General features: G+C 50.6%; 1 pseudogene; it reads right to left on the reverse strand.

Moving 5' to 3' along the window:
* Positions 1-14,626, reverse strand: part of LOC147119427 (uncharacterized) — a 176,527-nt pseudogene extending 161,901 nt beyond the window's left edge.
* Positions 14,627-21,114: the final 6,488 nt, after the last annotated feature.

Genomic DNA, 21,114 nt, shown 5'->3' on the forward strand with positions numbered 1-21,114 from the left:
TTCTGCGTCTTTCTTTTCAAATATACATTTCCACCAAAAAAAATTGCTTTTATTAAATTGTTAAAAAAAAACTTCATTCATTTGTAAATATTTTCTCTAACCTGAAGATTCTTTTTCCTACCTTTCCCCATTTTTGTAAGGCCTCAGAACCGAGGCCTCAAAGCCTGGGCCTCTCCTGCCCAGCCACGCCTCAGCTAGGTAATTGTCCCACGGCTTATGCTAAGCTCACCCCCCCCCCGTGTCACATTACCCGGGGCAACGGCGTCAGCCACGAGGGTCACGGGACATACACAGGGTGTGCGCGCAGCAGGAGCAGCTGAGACGCGGCGTCTCTCTCTGTTCCCCGCTCAGCTCAGGCGGGGGCGTGGGGCTCTCGGGAGTGCGGATCTCGGGCGGGCTTGGAGAGTGGGAAGGGTTACCCCGGCAACCGGGCCCGCCGGCCGTCTCTCACATCCGCAATCGGCGGTCTTGAAGCCAGCTCGGGAGGGCGGGGCTCCGAGAGCGGGAGGGCGGGGCTCCGGAGAGCGGGAGGCCGGTGCTCGGAGGGCGGGGGGCGGGGCTCGGGACATCGGGGGGCGGGGCTCAGGACATTGGGGGGCGGGGCTCGCGACATCGGGGGACGGGGGATCAGGGGCGGGACATTGGGAGATCGGGGGGCGGGACATCGGGGGGGGCCTTCGTGAGATCGGGGTGGCGGGAGATCGCGGGGCGGGACATCGGGGGACGGGAGATCGGGGGGCGGGACATCGGGGGCGGGACATCGGGGGGCAGGACATCGGGAGATTGGGGGGCGGGACATCGGGAGATCGGGGGACAGGACATCGGGAGATCGGGGGCAGGACATCGGAGATCGGGGGGCAGGACATCGGGAGATCAGGAGGCGGGACATTAGGAGATCGGGGGCGGGGATCAGGGGCGGGGCTCGGGGTCTCCCCCTCTCCCCCCTCCTCCCCTCCTCTCCCCCTTCTTCCCCCCTTCCCCCCTTCCCTCCCCATTCCCCCCTCCTCCCCTTTCCCCTCCCCTCCCCTTTCCCCCCCCTTATCCCCCCTTCCCCCCAGTCGCTCTCTCTCTTCCCCCCAGTCGCTCTCTCTCTTCCCCCCAGTCGCTCTCTCTTTTCCCCCCAGTCGCTCTCTCTCTCTTCCCCCAGTCGCTCTCTCTCTTCCCCCCAGTCGCTCTCTCTCTTCCCCCCCAGTCGCTCTCTCTCTTCCCCCCAGTCGCTCTCTCTCTTCCCCCCAGTCGCTCTCTCTCTTCCCCCCATCGCTCTCTCTCTTCCCCCCAGTCGCTCTCTCTCTTCCCCCCAGTCGCTCTCTCTCTCGTCTTCCCCCCAGTCGCTCTCTCTCTTCCCCCCAGTCGCTCTCTCTCTTCCCCCAGTCGCTCTCTTCCCCCAGTCGCTCACTCTCTTCCCCCCCAGTCGCTCTCTCTCTTCCCCCCAGTCGCTCTCTCTCTTCCCCCTCAGTCGCTCTCTCTCTTCCCCCCCAGTCGCTCTCTCTCTTCCCCCCCAGTCGCTCTCCCTCTTCCCCCCAGTCGCTCTCCCTCTTCCCCCCCAGTCGCTCTCCCTCTTCCCCCCCAGTCGCTCTCTCTCTTCCCCCCAGTTGCTCTCTCTCCCTCTCTCTCTCTCTTCCAACAATAACATGCCCTCCAAAAAGCCTCGGCACCGCCAGGCACTCCAGCTATCTATATATATAAAGGAATCGATCTGTCTATCTGTCTGTCCTTCTGTCTGTCTGTCCTCACGTGTGCGTCTGTCCGGCTATGCGCTCAAAAGTTATAGAGCGTACCTACGCGCAGCGTCACCTCCGAAGAAAGCTTACGCTTCCGGGACAGTCGTAAGCATATTTACTTTTCGGTCGGACGAAAATTGTTCGCGCCTTATGCAAAAAACCTTCAAAATTAAACTCATTATCTGCTGCTTAGCATTGATTGACTGACGTCAAGGTTCCACCAATCCTGTGCCGTCACGATTGACCAATCCTACAGTACAGTCCCCTGATGGTTGGCCAATCGGTGTGTGTGTGTGGCGGGACTAATCGTTTTCATCTCAGGGATGTGGCAGCCATTGTTTCGCTGCCATTACTTCAGCTTCCAGCTCAAACTACTTTGATCATCCAGCTTTGAAAAGTTAGTATCTCTTTTAAAAATAACAAGATTTACCAAAAACGTTTTATAAGTACTTTCACTTTCATCTTTCAAGGTATTAAAAGGTAGAAATGTTGCCTGGCAGCAGATTGAGGGACACAGACAGGGCCCAAAAGCCTGGGACTCGATTTAAAATGTTGCCCGGCAGCAGATTCACAGAGGGACACAGAGAGGCCCCAAAGCCCGGCACTCGATTTAAACCGCCTGGCCCAAAACAGCCCTGGCAAAGCCGGGCTCCCCCAGCTAGTAAGGTATAAATTGATCCTGTACCTCTCCCCTTTAATCCTGGGCTCCACACGGGGTGAATCCTGCTCCTGTTTCCCTTCCTGTAACAGCACTGAGCTAAACCCAGCCCATAATGAGCAGGGCTCAGGGAGGTTGGTTGCTAGGCACTGCAGTGATATCATAAAGCAGGGCCAATCAGCCCAGCTGGTCATCTCCTTGTCCCTTTAAAGGTGGAGAGCCGGGACACCCTGTCTCCAAACACATCCCACCTGTTCATACTGAGAATCCCCGGGGAAGGCCCAAGGCCCAGAGTGTGGAACACAACCAAGGGGGAAAGAGGAGGAGAGAAGGGGAGGTAAATCAAGGAGTCGGGACTGAGGGACACCGAGCTTCAGTTTTAGAGCCTGTAGACTTCAGGAGGGGAAGAGTGAGTTCAGTAGTTTTAGGATCCAGGGAGAGAACAAGGAGCAGATGGGGAGACTGGTGTGGATTGCAGCACAGTGAGGATGTCGGGGGAGGGAGATTGTGTTGGGCCATGTATTAGGGTTGTAGGAGGGACAAGAGAGGAAAGGTCAGAGGAGCAATTACTGCAGCAGTGCCCATAAATAGTGAGAGAGAGAGAAGGTGGGGGTTCGAGTGGACCAGGGACAGTCTGTTGAACTCCCTGTTTGCTGTGGCCAGTTTTGCTTTGGTTAAAAATGGCCTCCTGTAGCCCAGTGACACAAACAGCCCATTAAACTCCAATGGCCTTTGGTCTGGTGAGGTCTCCCTTTGTGAAACATCGGCTGTTGTTAAAGCTTTTCATTCCGACATGCTCACCGTGAGAAATGAGCTGCAGAACTGCCGACACTGTCAGCTTTAAGGAGACGTTTCCCTTTGGAGATCGGATTGTCCATTGAGTCTGATTAAACTGATGTTAAAGTAACAAGGCTGCTTTGCCCCGTGACAATAACAGATTATCAGAATATTTCCCATAGGATATAATCCAATGTTACAGGGGCTCACTGCCCTGGAGGGTTGAAGTGGACCCTGTGATATAATCGAATATTCTGTCCTGTCAGACTTGGACATCTTGTAGATCCATCTTTTAAAAAGTTGTGGGAACTCAGTTCTCAGATAGATTCCACTAAGTTTTTAACAAATCCTCAATCAGCTCGTCTTATTGTCGAGATATCAAGGACCCGACACACTGCGTGTGTGGGAAACAAAGCTCATTTATTTGACATTGATACAGATTAAACTCCAGCCCAGTTATAGGGTTACTAACATCAGCTGAAACAAACCCCAACTGTTAGAATGAACATGGTTCAGTCCTGGATGTGATTAACAGCAGCAATAACAGTAGAATCCAACCCCTGCAGTCACCTGTGAACTCGCTGGTGTCTCAGCAGGTTGGATGCTAGAATGAATCGCTTTCCACACACGGAGCAGGTGAACGGTCTCTCCCCAGTGTGAGTGTGTTGGTGTCTCAGCATGTTGGATGACTGAGTGAAACCCTTCCCACACATGGAGCAGGTGAACGGCTTCTCCCCAGTGTGAACTCGCTGGTGTGTCAGCAGGTTGGATTACAGACTGAATCTCTTCCCAAACATGGAGCAGGTGAACGGCCTCTCCCCAGTGTGAACTCGCTCGTCTGTCAGCAGATACTTTGCACTTTCAAGAAGTCAAACAGGTGTTTCACTGCAGATAGGTCACCATGGCAACACTGATAGGACATTCCACTGAATCGACTGGTTGGAAACTAATCAGATCAGGAGAAACAAAAGAGTTTGATGTTATTAACCACAATATAAGCTTAAACCAGCATGAGTAATACATTAAATTATAATGTGTGATGAAAGGTTCTGATGGAAGGCCTGTGACCAGAACTGTTTACTCTGTTTCTCTCTCCACAGACGCTGCCTGACGTGCTGAGGATTTCCAGCATTTTCTCTCTTTATTTCAGATTTCCAGCATCCGCAGTATTTTGCTTTTGTAATTGGATGGATCTTTCAGAGAGCTGCACAGGCACGATGGGCCGAATGGCCTCCTTCTGTGCTGTATCATTCTAGGATTCTATGAAGTGTCGGTTAATGCAATTTAAGAAGCATCAAAGGGTTTGTGTCAGAATTTAACTGAGTATCGAGCCAACATGTCCAGGTTATGTAAACTGGGCCTGTTCACACTGGAAAGAGAAGGTGGAGAGGTGATAGGATTGCTGTTTTTAGGATTCGAAAGGGACTGGATAATGTAGAGCACGACAAGTTATTTCACCCTGTCCAGAACAGTAGAACCAGAGGACACGGCCTGCGCTTGAAGCGGGTAAATTCAAATCCAATCTGTGGAAACAATATTTCAGTGAGTGAGTGGTCAATCTATGGGACAGGCTCCCTAGGGAGATGGTGGAAGCAGTTAGTGTTGATTCATTCAAATGCAAATTGGACCGATTTCATTCCTAGAATAAGATTTTGGGACACAGTGTGTGAGTAATTTGAGACATGACGTGTGGTAAGTGTAGAATGCTCGGGAGGAAGAGGTGACTTTGGTCCGATGGCTCCTAAAGCTCTCCACCACTGGGGTTTTCCTCACCTCATGTTAGGGTCTGTTGTAGACTCATTGATAGAGATTGATCGCTGTGATTAGTCAACAACTCCATTATCATTGTATCATGGGACTCCCAGGATGGTAGAAGGCCAATTAGATCAGAACCGAAATAATCCAGAGTAAGAAAGGAGAAACGGACCAAAAATGGAGCAGTCAGTAACAGGACATCAATTAGTCTCCTCTTATCATGGAGACATCACAGACGCGACACAAAGTGTGTTTGAAACAAAGCTGATTTATTTGATATTTATCTAGAATATTAATCTCCAGCCCAGTTATAGGGTTATTAACATCAGCAGAAACAAACCCCAACTGACATAATGAACATGGTTCAGTCCTGGATGTGATTAACAGTAGCAATAACAGCAGAATCCAACCCCTGCAGTCGATCGTGAACTCGCTGGTGTCTCAGTAAGGAGGATGACTGAATGAATCCCTTCGCACACACGGAGCAGGTGACTGGCCACTCCCCAGTGTGAACAGGTTGGTGTGCCAGCAGGTTGTAGCAATCTGTGAATCCCTTCCCACATGTAGAGCAGGTGAACGGCCTCTCCCCAGTGTTAACCTGCTGGTGTGTCAGCAGGTTGGATGAATCAGTGAATCCCTTCCCACACATGGAGCAGGTGAATGGCCTCTCCCCAGTGTGAACAGGTTGGTGTGTCAGCAGGTTGTAGGAATCTGTGAATCCCTTCCCACACATGGAGCAGGTGAATGGCCACTCCCCGGTGTGAACAGGTTGGTGTGCCAGCAGGTTGTAGGAATCTGTGAATCCCTTCCCACACGTGGAGCAGGTGAATGCCCTCTCCCCAGTGTGAACTCGCTGGTGTTTCAGCAGGTAGGATGAATCAGTAAATCTTTTCCCACATACGGAGCAGGTGAACGGTCTCTCTCCAGTGTGAACTCGCCAGTGTGTCAGCAGGTAGGATGAATCAGTAAATCTTTTCCCACATACGGAGCAAGTGAATGGCCTCTCCCCAGTGTGAGTGTGTTGGTGTTTCAGCAGACCACTTGTGCTTTTAAAGCTCTTCTCACCCCGCCGGAGTGGATCTAATCTACAGAACAAATGGGGAACCTCCGTCGCATCCAGTCCAGATCCAAGGTCATCCCATCCTCTGTCATCAAATTACAGTATGCAGACGACGCTTGCGTTTGCGCACACTCTGAGGCCGAACTCCAAACCATCGTCAATACCTTCACCGAAGCGTACGAGAGCATAGGTCTTACACTAAATATCTGTAAGACAAAGGTCCTCTTCCAACCTGCCCCTGCCACACAGTACTGCTCCCCGATTATCAAAATCCATGACGAGGCCTTGGACAATGTGGGCCACTTTCCATACTTCGGGAGCCTACTGTCAACGAAGGCACTGCCAGTGCATCCTTCAGTCGCCCGAGGAAGAGAGTATTTGAAGACCAGGACCTCAAACCCAGCACTAAGCTCATGGTCTACAGAGCTGTAGTGATACCCGACCTCCTGTATGCTTCAGAGACATGGACAATATACAACAGGTACCATCAACACGGCCTCCGCAAGATCTGAAACTCCATTGGCAGGATAGGCGCACCAACATCAATGGTCTCACTCAGACCAACATACCCAGCATCGAAGCTTTGACCATGCTTGATCAGCTCCGATGGATGGGCCACATCATCCGCATGCCCGATACAAGACTCCTAAAACAAGCGCTCCACTCAGAGCTCCAACATGGCAAGAGAGCCCCAGGTGGACAGAGAAAACGCTTCAAGACCCTCAAAGCCTCCTTGAAAAAGTGCAACATTCCCACCGACACCTGGGAATCCCTGGCCCAAGACCGCACAAAGTGAAGGAGAAGCATCCAGGAAGGCGCCGAACACCTCAAGTCTCTTCGCTGGGAGCAAGTGGAAGCCAAGCGTAAGCAGCACAAGGAGCGCACATCAACCCAAGCTCCCCACCCACCCACCCCTTCAACCACCATCTGCCCCACCTGTGACAGACTGTAGGTCCCACAGTGGACTCATCAGTCACCTGAGACCTCATTTTTAGTGTGGAGGCAAGTCATCCTCAGTTCCAAGGGACTGCCTAAGAAGAAAGTAAGGGGAATTTGGTGAGAATGGGAATTGGATGCTGAGGGGGAAGGAGGTGCTCAGTAATTTAAACCATGGAGCAACAGTAAATAATAAATAATCGCACCGGTGGACACCGAAAAAGTGACATCATAATCAACACACAGCAGAGCAAATTAACATAACTGTAGTGTATGTACCTTTAAGAGAGAACTACTTTTACAGCTCCTGTATACTGTAGTACCGGCAGTGACCACACCTGTATATAAGCCCTGAGCAGGCATCTGTACTGTTAGTTATTAGACTACCCTCATCCAGTAAACACCTGTTGATTGTTGATCTGCAGTCTCCGTCTATTTATTGAAGAACACCATACCTTAAGATTCATGGATTTAATAATAAGTATCGGTAAGAGCATCGATATCCCTTTGTGTGTTTAGTCTCTTTAGTGGTTAGTGTTAAGCTTGACTTAGTAAGGATTTATTAGTGCAAGTAAGTGTACTCTTTTTGATGCACACTTAAACAAATAAACTGTAACTAATAAAACTTTTAAATGAAACTTAACAAATTAAATTAAAATTTTGTTGCCGGTGGTGATGATGCACGCGAGCCCCTGTGGCACCCACCGGTCACGGAAGGCCTCGAGTGTGCCGGCGGACACTGCGTGCTCCATCTCCAGGGCCACCCGGGCGCAAACGTGGCCATGGTGCAAGTAAGTGTAAGTCAAAGGAAAACGATGTAAGTGATTAAATTCTAACTGCTTTTAAAGACGCTCATAACTGATAAATAGCGAAGTAATTAATCACAGTTCAAGAAATAAACTACAGATAACAAAAAATAAATTCATTCATTCATTAATAAAGACCAGGCAGTGTGTGGGGATTATAGTATGTGGGAGTTTGTGAACAACGAGACTGTCCCAGACGGCCACATCTGCAGCAAATGTCTCTGCCTCATGACATTCCAGCTCAGAGTCAGTGAGCTGGAGTCTGAGCTAGAGACACTCCGACATATAAGGGAGGAGCAGGAATTACTGGATAATTTACTCGAGTACAGTCACACACCAGAAGAAAGCACAGGTGCAGGAAGGGGAGAGTGTGACTGTCAGTCAGCCGGGTAAGGGGAATGTAGGAGAAGTAGTGAAGGAAGTCCAGCAGACACTGCTCCTGTCCAACAGGTACAAAGTACTCAATACCTGTGAGGATAAGGAGAAAGATTGGGAAGGACAGCTGGAATGCTGCCCAAGGCACCATTGAACAGGAGGCTGTCCAGGGGGTGGAGGAGCAGAGTGGAAACATTGTAGTATAGGGGATTCTATAATTAGAAGGATAGATCGTAGTCTTTACAGTCAAGATCGAGAGTCCTGAAGGGTTTGTTGCCTTTCTGGTGTCAGGGTAAGGGACATCTCAAAATGGCTGGAAAAGAATCTGGACACCAAACCCAGGGACCACTTACATTGTGACACCAAATCCAGGGACCACTTACATTGTGACACCAAATCCAGGGACCACTTACATTGTGACACCAAATCCAGGGACCACTTACATTGTGACACCAAATCCAGGGACCACTTACATTGTGACACCAAATCCAGGGACCACTTACATTATGACACCAAACCCAGGGACCACTTACACTGAGATGATAAATGGAAATCAGAGAGCCTCAGTATGGAGAATGGTCATGGTGGTGAAAACTGCTCTAGTGAGGGCGAAAGGCGGGTAATAGATGAAGATATGACGGTGGAATCAAATGGTGACAGGTTATTTTCAGAAGCACTTTTCAGGCAGGCTGATGATTGGATGTAACCAGCCCAACACCTGGATCTGCCTGTTCTTGTCCCCAAATCCCAAAGTGTAATGTCCCTGAAGTATTTTTCTGTGAGAAATGTAGAGATGTGAAAGAAGGGAAAAAATCAGGCTCCAGCCAGAAAGAATGTTCCTTGAATGAACAATTCCCGAGGCTGTTTCGTGACACGTCTGTGTGAGGTTAAAAAAACATTAAATGAAAAAAGATGCATCCAGTGACACCTGTGTTGTAAATAGTGGTTTCTAACCTTAAGCTCTAACTCCTAAGCCTAACCTCCAATTGACTACCCCCAACAACTAGCCCCAATCCTAACCAATAACCACTAGCCCCAACCACTAACCCAAACCCTAACCAATAACCACTAGGCCCAACCACTAACCCCTAAGCCTACAACCTAACCCCAGCCCCTAACAAAGGATAATTGACAGGGATCAATGGAGGAGCTAAAGGCCTGATAATAGAAGTATTTGAAACAATTATCTCGATGAAAGAAATAGTGCAAGGTATGTTAGTAACAAGGGATTAAATCAACGAGACTATCAAGCTCAGAAATTAATATTACAAAGATCATAACCTTTCAAAGGTTATCACATGCAGTACGTGTGGAGGAGTTTTACTATATCGCATCCACAAAGGGTTAAATAATACAGATAATAACAGATTTCAAATCTTAAGCAAGATAGTTCTATAAAGCTATGGTTCAAAGGAATTGCAGCTGAGTGTACTCGTTTGTGCAAACAAATAAACTGGAACTTAACTTAAAACATTAATGGAAACTTAATAAATTTAATTAACATTTCATTACCTGTGGTGATAATGCACTCCAGTCCCTGTGGTGTTCAGATGAGCGTAAGTGAGACAGTACAGTTCAGTCTATGACACCCACTAGTCGTGTCCTCAAACGGAACAAGCTTGGGGTTTGATGTGATAGAAGGCGAACTAGATATGAACGGAAATAATCAAATATTTGACACACTGTGTGTTTGAAACAAAGCTGATTTATTCACTATTTATACAGAATATTAATCTCCAGCGCAGATACAGGGGTTAGTAAGATCAGCAGAAACAAACCATAACTGCTAGAATGAACGTGCTGCAGTCCTCAATGCAATCACAGTAAATCATGTTCTGGTCACGAATATGGGCCTAGAAATTCAGTATAGCCAGTTTTGGGGCGCTAACGTTAGCGCCCGCCCGACTTTAGCGCCCGCCCCAAAGTTGCGCCCCCTTCGCCGAAATTCAGTTGCTTCGCCCTAAGAGGTTGCTGGAGCGCTAAAAGAGGCATTACACGACTATCTTTAGGCGCTAAGCCGGCGGTGCAGAGGGATAGCGCCGAGGCGGGGCGCAGCGCGGGTGCGGTCATTTTTTGATTGACAGCAGACCCCGTGGCGCCGGCCAGCTCTTAAAGGGGGAAGGGACAATTTGGTCTGCTGCCATGCCCTGCACACTGCAGCTTTCAAACTAGGCCTCAACACTGCTGCTGAGGCCAAGGAGCCATGGCAACGCATGATAAGGCCCGTGAGCGTGCCCTGCGCTTCTCAGAGCGTGATCTGGATATCATGCTGACAGCATTGGAGATGAGGCGCAGGATCTTGTTCCCAGACAATGGCAGGAATCCCACCCACCGCGTCTACACCAAAGCCTGGAGGGAGATCGCCACCAGGATGTCGTCCTACGGCGATGCCCCCAGGGACAAGGTGCAATGTCGGAAGAAATACAATGACCTGACCAGGATTGTCAGGGTGAGTATCCTTTCCACTCTCCTCCTCATTCTTGCATGTACACCTGACATGATGGGCAAAGGGACCTGAAAGGCCTAATGGGCAGCCCTCAGCCAGCAGCTTTGGGACAGTTATGAGCATCAATTGCACATTCTGCACTTTACACACTGGCCAAGCTATTCCACCATGAGAGGCAGTGCACACTAGATCAGGGCTACACTCTGGCCAAGCTATTCCACCATGAGAGGCAGTGCACACTAGGTCAGGGCTACACTCTGGCCAAGCTATTCCACCATGGGAGGCAGTGCACACTACGTCACGGCTACACACCGTACTTAGAGCCCGTCCTTTCTCTTGCAGGCTAAACTTGCGAATAATCGCAAGCGCCGCGACATCACCGGGGGAGGCCGCGCCAAGTTCCAGAAGCTCACTCCCCTGGAGGAGCGCGTGAGTGGTCTCATGGGAGGCCGCGTGATTGTGCCCAGAGCGTGCGGAGAAGCCGACCCTCCGCTGCCCGGCAATGGTAAGGACCTCGCCTTTTGGCCCTCTCTCGTCACACTTGCGCATCCGAGCTACCTCCTTTGCCACTGTGCCACCAATGCGCTGAATGCCACCAGTCATGACTCCCTCGCTGACGCCCTCTCCTCACTCTGAAGCTACTCTTGTGCCTTCCTGCTTTCAGCTGGTGACGAAGAGCTCCCTGAAGCTGCCAGTGACAGCCCCTCCGAACAGGAGGAGGAGGAGGAGGAGGAGGAGGAGGAAGAGCAACCCGGACCATCAGGGGAGGACTCAGGTCCCGCAGCAGAGGGCGAAGTGTTGGACACGTCTTCCCTGGACGAGAGCCTGGAGCAACTTTCGGAGGGGAGTGCAGCTGCTGGGACCAGTGGCGTCCAGCCACCCAGGAGGGCTGCGGGTGGGCCCAGAGGGGGGAAGGATCGGAGGGGAGTGCAGTTGCTGCGGACATTCGGCGCCAGCAACGTGCCAAGGGTCGCCTAGCTCGGACCCCTGCTCCCCAGCGGGAGAGTCCCGCCTCCAGTCCGGCTACATTCACCTCGGAGGAGGTGCGCCAGCTGGACCAAATGGCCGAGGATTCGGACCGCCGCCACACAGAGCTCATGCAGGTGGTGGGACGGATGCCTGAGGCCATCGAGTCGCTGGCGATCAGTGTGCGGGAGTTTGGGGCATCAACTGCCGAGAGTGGCCGGATGATGATGGAGGTAGTGGAACGGATGCCTCCGGCGATGGAGTCGCTGGCTGATGCCGTCAAGTCAGTGGCGGATGTGATGCGGGCGCAGACCAGGGCAACAGGGGCACTCACTGCTGCCACACGCGCTGCCTCAGCCAGGCATCGCCAGGACACCCGCCGCGCTGCAGCAGCACAGCGATCCGCCCTTCAGCTGATTGGTGCGGATCGTGCAGTGCGTGCCCGGGCGAGTGCCAGCGTGCGACATCACCAGCCAGTGCCTCCAATACGCCAGCTTGCCCACATTGCGCCATCCGTCGCCGCCACTCCCCCAGTGGAGCGTCAACGGCAAGCGGCTGGAGCTGATGGTGGCCATGCACATGTGCGCCAATCAACAGCCGGCCCCTCGAGGCCCAAAGCCCGTGTAGGCCGCCCCCCAAGGCCATCTGGTGGAAGGACATCTGACCCTCAGGCGCCTTCCCCCAGCCTCGCAGCAGCCACTGGGCAGAGCTTGCGGAGGAGCAGCAGGCCGGGCAGGGGCGCCAAAAGGCTGGACAAGGTCTCGCCCTCGTGGGCCACTAAGTAGAGGGTGTGGCCAGCTTTCATTTTATATGGCGGTGGACATCTTTATTTTGCCCATGGTTGTTTTGTTTATGGGTATGTTTTTTGCGTTAAGGCCGAGGTTGAGGCCTGGTTTGTTCAAATGTGGAGTTACTCCTCCCCAGGTTGTGGGAGTGAGTCGTTTGTTGCACTTTTTGTGGGGGCCGTTGATTGTTTTTGGGATTCATGTGGGAAGGGGTTTCATTTTTGTCAAATATAAATTTATCTTTATTCAGACAGTGTCCATGGTTGTTCTTGTTAGTCTTTGTTGCCTTCGCCGGCTGAGGGCTTGCGGAGCGGCTGCATTCATCTTGCTTCATGGCCACAAGGCATTCCCTGACAGGGGGCTTAGAAGTTACGTTCAATAAGCTGGCGACGGACGGCCCTTGGACCTTGTCGCTCCCTCCTGGGAACGTACTCCTCCTCCTCCTCCTCCTGCTCCTCCTCCTGAGGTGGTGGTCCAACGTCAGGTGGCAGTGCCTGAATCCCGCGGAGAGCCAGGTTGTGTAGCATGCAGCAAACTACAACAAATTGGGAGACCCGTTGCGGCGAATATTGCAGAGATCCGCCGGAACGATCAAGGCAGCGGAACCGCTGCTTGAGGACCCCAATAGTTTGCTCGATGATGTTTCTGCTCCTTTGATGGCTTTCGTTGTATGCCTCTTCAGCAGCGGTCCTGGGCGCGCGGAGCGGGGTCATGAGCCAGGTACACAAAGGATAGCCTTTGTCCCCGAGTAGCCATCCTCTTGGGGGAGGCTGTGCCTTGAACATGTCATGCACAGTACTCTGCCGCAGGATAAAGGCATCGTGGCAGCTGCCTGGAAAGCAGGCATTGACAGCCAGGATGCGCTGCTTGTGGTCACACACCAGCTGCACATTGAGAGAATGGTAGCCCTTCTGGTTGCGATACTGCTCGCCATGCTCCAGAGGTGCCCGCAAAGCCACATGCGTACAGTCAATGGCGCCCTGCACCAAGGGGAAGGCCGCGAGTCTAGCAAATCCCACTGCACGCTGATGCTGGCTCTCCAGGGCCATGGGGAAGGAGATGAATTGGCGTCTCCTTCTGAAAAGGGCATCGGTCACCTGGCGGATGCAGCGATGCACGCCGAACTGGGATATGTTCGCTATGTCCCCAACAGCGGATTGGAAGGAGCCGGTGGCATAGAAGTTCAATGCCACCGTCACCTTCACTTCCACCGACAGAGACGTCCTGCACCTGAGCTTTGGATGCAGATCTCTGCGAAGCAGATGGCAGATCTCTGCAACCACCTCCTTTCGGAATCTCAGCCTTCTTACACATCGCGTGCCACTCATGGTGAGGTAGGAGCGCTGCTGGCGGTATACCCTGACTGGGTAAGGCCTATGTTGCCGACGCCTGTTGCCCCCTCTGCCTCTAGCCAGGGCTGCCCCTCTGACCCCGCGTCTGCGAGCCCTACGCACATGGCGCTGAAACTCCGCGTTGGCACCCCATGCAGCCCCCATCAAATGCTGGCAAACAGTCAAATTTCCAACAGGGCACTTGCAGCGCTTTGGCCTGAGTCCAAAAATACCTGAGCTATTGCTGCACGAAACCAGTTAGCTCTCCTCCTTGTGTGTCCAGAAATCCGTTGCACAAAAGTGTTTGCTACAAAATGGCTGCCCTTTATACTGCAGGGTACGTGCCCTTTAATTTGCGCTCCCCGGGGCCCGCGTCGGCTGTGTTGCATTCCATTTTACAAACGCTCTGGCCGCCAGCCGCACAATGGGGCGGTCCGACTGAAGTTTGGAATCGGGGCGCGCAAAGGGCGTTGCACGAGGATGTGACGTCATTTTCTGCGCGCGCAGCCGGGCGGGCGCTAAACTTTACGCCGGCGCTAAGGGTCCACTTAATTTGGGGCGAGGCGCAAACTGCGCTGCGCCCGGGTGCTACACGCATAGCGCCCGAAATTCACTTCTCTTAAGGCGCTAACTGCTGGCGCAACCAACTGAATTTCTAGGCCATGGTCTTTCAATGGGGGGGGGAAGGGGCTTTTACCCAGCATTCCTCGCGATGGGGAATGTGCCGTACCCAGACTGCAGGAGCCCAGTGCGCAGGCGCGGGAGGGGAGGGTATATTGAGCATGCGCAGTGCGATACTGGAGACGGACAGACGGAGGAAGCGAAGCCGGGAGTGCGCTGCCGCACCAGGTAAGAATCGGCTGCGCAGAAGAATAATGGTCCGGTAGGTAGCTGAGGCGGCTTTCTAAACAATTGGGGTAGGCCGGAAGCCCTGAATAATAATCTGAAAATCCCGTGTTTGCAGCTGCGGGGATTTCTTCTGCGAGCAGGCCCAGGTTAACTGCTGCCATCTTTGTAAAGGAGTGCGGAAAGTTCTAGTGCGACGCCATTTTGATTCATTGTGTAACAGAGTGCATGCGCAGCCATCTTAGTACAGGAACATGGTGGGCGAGGCTTCAGTGTCTGCTTCCATCTGGGCCCTGGTGCCCAGGAGAGCCAATCAATGTCTCAGTTATTGTATCCTCACTCTCCACACAGGGGATTTCTCCCCATCTCTCCCGAAGGCGTTGGTAAGTGGCAAGCTTAGAGTTTACATGCCATAGAATTGTAAGAGAAAAGCCCCAGAAGGTTTCGGGTTCAAGTCCCACTGCAGAGACTTGAGCGCAAAAATCTATACTGACTCTCCAGTGCGGTGCTGAGGGAGTGCTGCACTGTCAGAGGTGCCATTTTTCAGATACGACGTTAAACCGAGGCCCTGTCTGTTCTCTCAGGTGGGCATAAAAGATCCCGGGACACTATTTCAAAGAAGATCAGAGGAATTATCCCTGGCCTCCTGGCCAATATTTATCCCTCAATCAACATCATTGAAAAATAAAACCAGATTATCTGGTCATTATCACATGGTGTTTGCGGGAGCTTGCTGTGCACAAACTGGCTGTCACCTGACCTACACTGAACCGTGACTACACTTCAAAAAGTACTTCATTGGCTATAAATTGCTTTGGGATGTCCAAGGTTGTGAAAGGCGCTATAGAAATGCAAATCTTTCATTCATTCAGAGCTGTGCCCCCATGTACAGTTCCAGGGTTAGAATCCCCATGTACAGTCCCAGGGTTAGAATCCCCATGTACGGTCCCAGGGTTAGAATCCCCATGTACGGTCCCAGGGTTAGAATCCCCATGTACAGTCCCAGGGTTAGAATCCCCATATACAGTCCCAGGGTTAGAATCCCCATGTACAGTCCCAGGGTTAGAATCCCCATGTACAGTCCCAGGGTTAGAATCCCCATGTACAGTCCCAGGGTTAGAATCCCCATGTACAGTCCCAGGGTTAGAATCCCCATGTACAGTCCCAGGGTTAGAATCCCCATGTACAGTCCCAGGGTTAGAATCCCCATGTACAGTCCCAGGGTTGGAATCCCCATGTACAGTCCCAGGGTTGGAATCCCCATGTACTGTCCCAGGGTTGGAATCCCCATGTACAGTCCCAGGGTTGGAATCCCCATGTCCAGTCCCAGGGTTGGAATCCCCATGTACAGTCCCAGGGTTGGAATCCCCATGTCCAGTCCCAGGGTTGGAATCCCCATGTACAGTCCCAGGGTTAGAATCCCCATGTACAGTCCCAGGGTTAGAATCCCCATGTACAGTCCCAGGGTTGGAATCCCCATGTACAGTCCCAGGGTTGGAATCCCCATGTACTGTCCCAGGGTTGGAATCCCCATGTCCAGTCCCAGGGTTGGAATCCCCATGTACAGTCCCAGGGTTGGAATCCCCATGTCCAGTCCCAGGGTTGGAATCCCCATGTACAGTCCCAGGGTTGGAATCCCCATGTCCAGTCCCAGGGTTGGAATCCCCATGTACAGTCCCAGGGTTGGAATCCCCATGCATAGTCCCAGGGTTAGAATCCCCATATACAGTCCCAGGGTTGGAATCCCCATGTACAGTCCCAGGGTCTGAATCCCCATGTACAGTCCGAGGGTTAGAATCCCCATGTGCAGTCCCAGGGTTGGAATCCCCATGTACAGTCCCAGGGTTGGAATCCCCATGTACAGACCCAGGGTTGGAACCTGGCACCCAGAAGTGGAATTTCAGCCTCAGTGTTACAAGTTTCATCAGTTACAGGTGGGAGAGAGGAATAATTCAAACTGACCCAGAGCTGTGTGATTGGTTCAGTCTGTATATCACTGACGGGCCCTTTTAAATTTGAGTGGTCAGGTATTCAAATTCCCGGTAACTCTAATCCCGGATATAAAAGAGTGGGAGAGCTGTGTTTAAATCAAAGAATCTCCTTGGAGATTCTGAGTGAAGGACCTGGTCAGCTTGAAACAGCTGAAAAATCAGTTAAAAATGTCCAATTAGCATTTTTTGACCAATATCAACTCCCACAAGGATGGGGAATTCTAGAATAAGGAAGGAACCGGTCAGGATTTGAAAGGTCTTTTCAAAGGATTCGAGGGACTCTTACATTTGGGATCTTTCTTTATTTCATCCACTCGAGGAGTCGAGGAGTTAGATAACAGACTTCCTCCTGTGAATGTAGAGCTGGATTAGTGGGCTGTGACAGGTTTACTTGTTCATCTTTTGTTAAATAGATTTGGTGAGTGAATTTAAATTTAAAACCAGGTTTGCAGGCGTGATGCTCTATTCACACATTAAAAGTGAGAGAGATGCGATGGGACACACGCTGAGTCCAGTAGCTGAAAATGATTAACAGCTTGGGTTTTGTGTTTAGTGATCACCATGTACAGTCCCAGGGTTAGAATCCCCACGTGTGAAAGAACGTTGTATAGAAACTAGAATTGTCTGTTCTGAATTTCTATGCTGTACTTAGAATTATGACTTTTATAAACTCCTTTTACAGGGTATCAGAAGGGGAGGATTTGCAAACAGGAAATTCAAACCAAACATCACATCAAGATCTGACAGAGTCACTCAATTCATCAGGACCTGAATATCATCGGCCATTGAATGTGGAAGGAGAATTGTTTGTCTGTTCTGTCCGTGGGAAAAGATTTCAAACATCAGTGTGACTGGAAAAGCACCGAGACACACACACCCGAGTGAGAGTGTTCCAGTGCACTGACTGTGGAAAGAGCTTTAACCAGTTATACAGCCTGAATAAACATCGCACCGTTCACAGCGGGGAGAAACCGTACACGTGTTCTGTGTGTGGACGAGGCTTCAACTGCAGAGATAAAACGACACCCGCACCACGGAGAAACCTTGGAAATGTGGGGGTTGTGGGAAGGGATCCATTTCCCCATCCCAACTGGAAATTCATCAACGCAGTCACACCGGGGAGAGGCCGTTCACCTGCTTCGTGTGTGGGAAGGGATTCACTCACTCATCCGCCCTGCTGAGACACCAGCGAGTTCACATGTGACTGCAGGAGTTGGATTCTGATGTTATTGCTGCTATTAATCACATCCAGGACTGAAATCATCCTGACAGTTGAGGTTTATTTCTGCTGATGTTAATATCCACTATTACTAGGCTGGCGTTTTAATATTCTGGATATATAGCTGATTGTGATTGACTTGTTGGGGCTGCAGTGTCCCATTAAGAATCGTTGTCTTTGATCTTTCCCCTAAATTTACGACTTTCATAAGAGATTATTTGACAATAAAATTATGAATTTTATTTTAACCCTAAATTGACCTTTGGTACAAAATCTACAATTCAGTGTCTGAAAAGTTCCACTGATTAACATCTCCAATTAGAAACTGCTGATTAATCCTCGCTGACAATTCTTACTGACTTGCACATTACACACAGTGGCACCTCCATTATCCACCAGAAAGAAGGGGAATGGGAATTGGTGGAGAATCGAGAGTCCCCAAATGTTGCCCCTCCCGTCTGGTACAGCAATCCCCTCGGCACGGGAATGGAGATAAGTCCAATCCAAGTAACAGGCTGAGTTTAATCTTTCTGGGCTTGTGGGGTTGCTTTATATCAGACAGGAGGAGATTGGTGTCAGTGACTGTGGGGTTGGTTTATATCAGACAGGAGGAGATTGGTGTCAGTGACTGTATCTAACCCATGCTGTACCTGCCCTGGGAGTGTTTGATGGGGCAGTGTAGAGGGAGCTTTACTCTACCTAACCCATACTGTACCTGCCCTCAGAGTGTTCGATGGGACAGTGTAGAAGGAGCTTTACTCTGTATCTAACCCGTGCTGTACCTGCCCTGGGAGTGTTTGATGGGACAGTGTAGAGGGGGCTTTACTCTGTATCTAACCCGTGCTGTTCCTACCCTGCGAGTGTTTAATGAGACTTGGCAGAATGAGAGGTAATCTCATTGAAACATACAGGACTCTGACGGGGATTGACAGGGTAGATGCTGAGAGATTGTTTCCCCTGTCTGGAGAGTCCAGAACTAGGGTGCATAGTCTCGGGATAAGGGGTCAGCCATGTAAGACAGATGAGGAGGAATTTCTTCACTCAGAAGGTTGTGAATCTTTGGAATTCTCTGCCCCAAAGGGCTGTGGATTGTCATTGAGTATATTCAAGGCTGAGATAGATTTTCGGACTCTAGTGGAATCAAGGGATATGTGGATCAGGTGGGAAAGTGGAGTTGAGGTTGAAGATCAGCCATGATCTCATTGAATGGCGGAGCAGCCTCGAGGGGCCGTATGGCCGACTCCTGCTCCTAATTCTTATGTTCTGAATGTGACCACTGTGTGTTTTTATTCATTCACAGGATGTGGGCATCGCCAGCAAGGCCAGTATTTATTGCCCATCTCTAACTGCCCTCAAAGGTGGCGGTGAGCCGCCTTCTGAATACAACTGAGTGACTCGCTGGGCCATTTCAGAGGGCAGTTAAGGGTGAACCACATTGCTGTGGGTCTGGAGTCACCAATAGGCCAGACCGGGTAAGGATGGCAGATTTCCTTCCCTAAAGGACATTAGTGAACCAGGTGGGTTTTTACACAATCCGATAGTTTCATGGTCACCATCACTGATACAAACTTTTCATTCGAGATTTATTTAATGTTATACTTCATCTTTTTCTGGTGAATGAAACATCTTTAAAATCTGAGCCAGTGTGTTGTAAGACAAAGAGCCTTGTGTCCAATAAGGGGAATAAATCACCACTGAATCAGAAGGTTGTGGGTTCTAGTCCCACTCCAGGGACTTGAGCACATAAAGCTAGGCTGACACTCCAGTGCAGTGCTGAGGGAGTGCTGCATTGTCGGAGGTGCCGTCTTTCGGTGGAGAGGTTAAACCGAGGCCCCATCTGCTCTCTCGGGTCGACGTGAAAGATCCCATGGCACTATTTTCGAAGAAGAGTAGGGGAATTATCCCCGGTGTCCTGGCCAATATTTATCCCTCAACCAACAGAACAAAAACAGATTATCTGGTGATTATCACATTGCTGTTTTTGGGACCTTGCTGAGCACAAATTGGCTGCCGTGTTTCCCACATTACAACAGTGACTCCATTTCTAAAGTACTTCATTGGCTGTAAAGCGCTTTGAGACGTCCGGTGGTCGTGAAAGGCGCTATAGAAATGCAAGTCTTTTTTTCTTTTAAAGCCCCACAGCCTCCCCTGGCCCCGGGCCCTGAACATTCTGAGGGGGGAGAGTGAACAGCCAGAGGTCGTGGTCCATATCGGTACCAACAACATAGGTAGAAAGAGGGATGAGGTCCTGCAGGCAGAGTTTAGGGCGCTAGGAAAGAGATTAAAAAGCAGGACCTCAAAGGTAGTAATCTCTGGATTACTCCCGGTGCCACGCGCTCGTGAGTATAGAAATAGGAGGATAGAGCAGATGAACGTGTGGCCACAGAGAGAAGGTACAGAAGGGAGGGCTTTAGATTCCTGAGGCATTGGGACTGGTTCTGGGGGAGGTGGGACCTGTACAGGCTCGAAGGCTTGCACCTCAACAGGGCCGGAACCAATATCCTCACGGGGAGGTTTGCTAGTGCTGTTGGGGAGGGTTTAAACTAATTTGGCAGGGGGATGGGCACCAGGATGAAACATTAGAAAGGGGAAATAAAGTGCTCACAGGATTGGGAGAGGCAGAGAGCACTAAAGTAAGATATAGTAAGGTATTAGGTGGGGTCAAACTAAGGGAGAATACAGGATGGTCTAAGATGGGTTTACAGTGTATTTATGTGAACGCTCGAAGTGCAGTAAACAAGGTCAGTGAGCTGCAGGCACAAATAGCCACATGGGAATATGATGCTGTGGCAATAACTGAGACCTGGCTCAAAAAAGGGCAGGATTGGGTATTAAATATTCCTGGTTATATAGTGTTCAGGAAGGATAGGGAAGGAAAGATCGGAGGTGGTGTGGCAGTATTGGTCAAGGAGAATGTTACAGTGCTGGAGAGGGAGGATGTCCTGGAGGGGTCGAGGACAGAATCTATATGGCTAGAGTTAAGAGATAACAGAGGTGTCATTACACTACTGGGTGTATTCTATAGACCACCAAATAGTGGGAAAGATATGGAGGAGCAAATTTGCAGGGAAATTACAGAGAGGTGCAAGAACTATAGAGTAGTGATAATGGGGGACTTCAACTATCCTAATATAGACTGGGATTGTAATAGTGTTAAGGGCAGAGAAGGGGAAGAATTTCTGAAGTGTGTTATGGGGAACTTTCTTGATCAGTATGTTTCCGGCCCGACGAGGGAGGAGGCATTGCTGGATCTGGTTCTGGGGAATGAGGTAGGTCAAGTGGAGCAAGTGTCAGTAGATGAACATTTAGGGAACAGTGATCATAGTATCATAAGTTTTAGATTAGCTATGGAAAAGGACAGGGAGCAATCTAGAGTAAAAATGTTTAACTGGGGGAAGGCCAATTTCAGTGGGATGAGAACGGATCTGGCCCGGGTAAACTG

The sequence above is a fragment of the Somniosus microcephalus genome, chromosome 4 (genome assembly GCF_052327205.1).
Source record: "Somniosus microcephalus isolate GS21.2 chromosome 4, FLI_Smic_1.0, whole genome shotgun sequence".
Taxonomy (NCBI): Eukaryota; Metazoa; Chordata; class Chondrichthyes; order Squaliformes; family Somniosidae; genus Somniosus; species Somniosus microcephalus.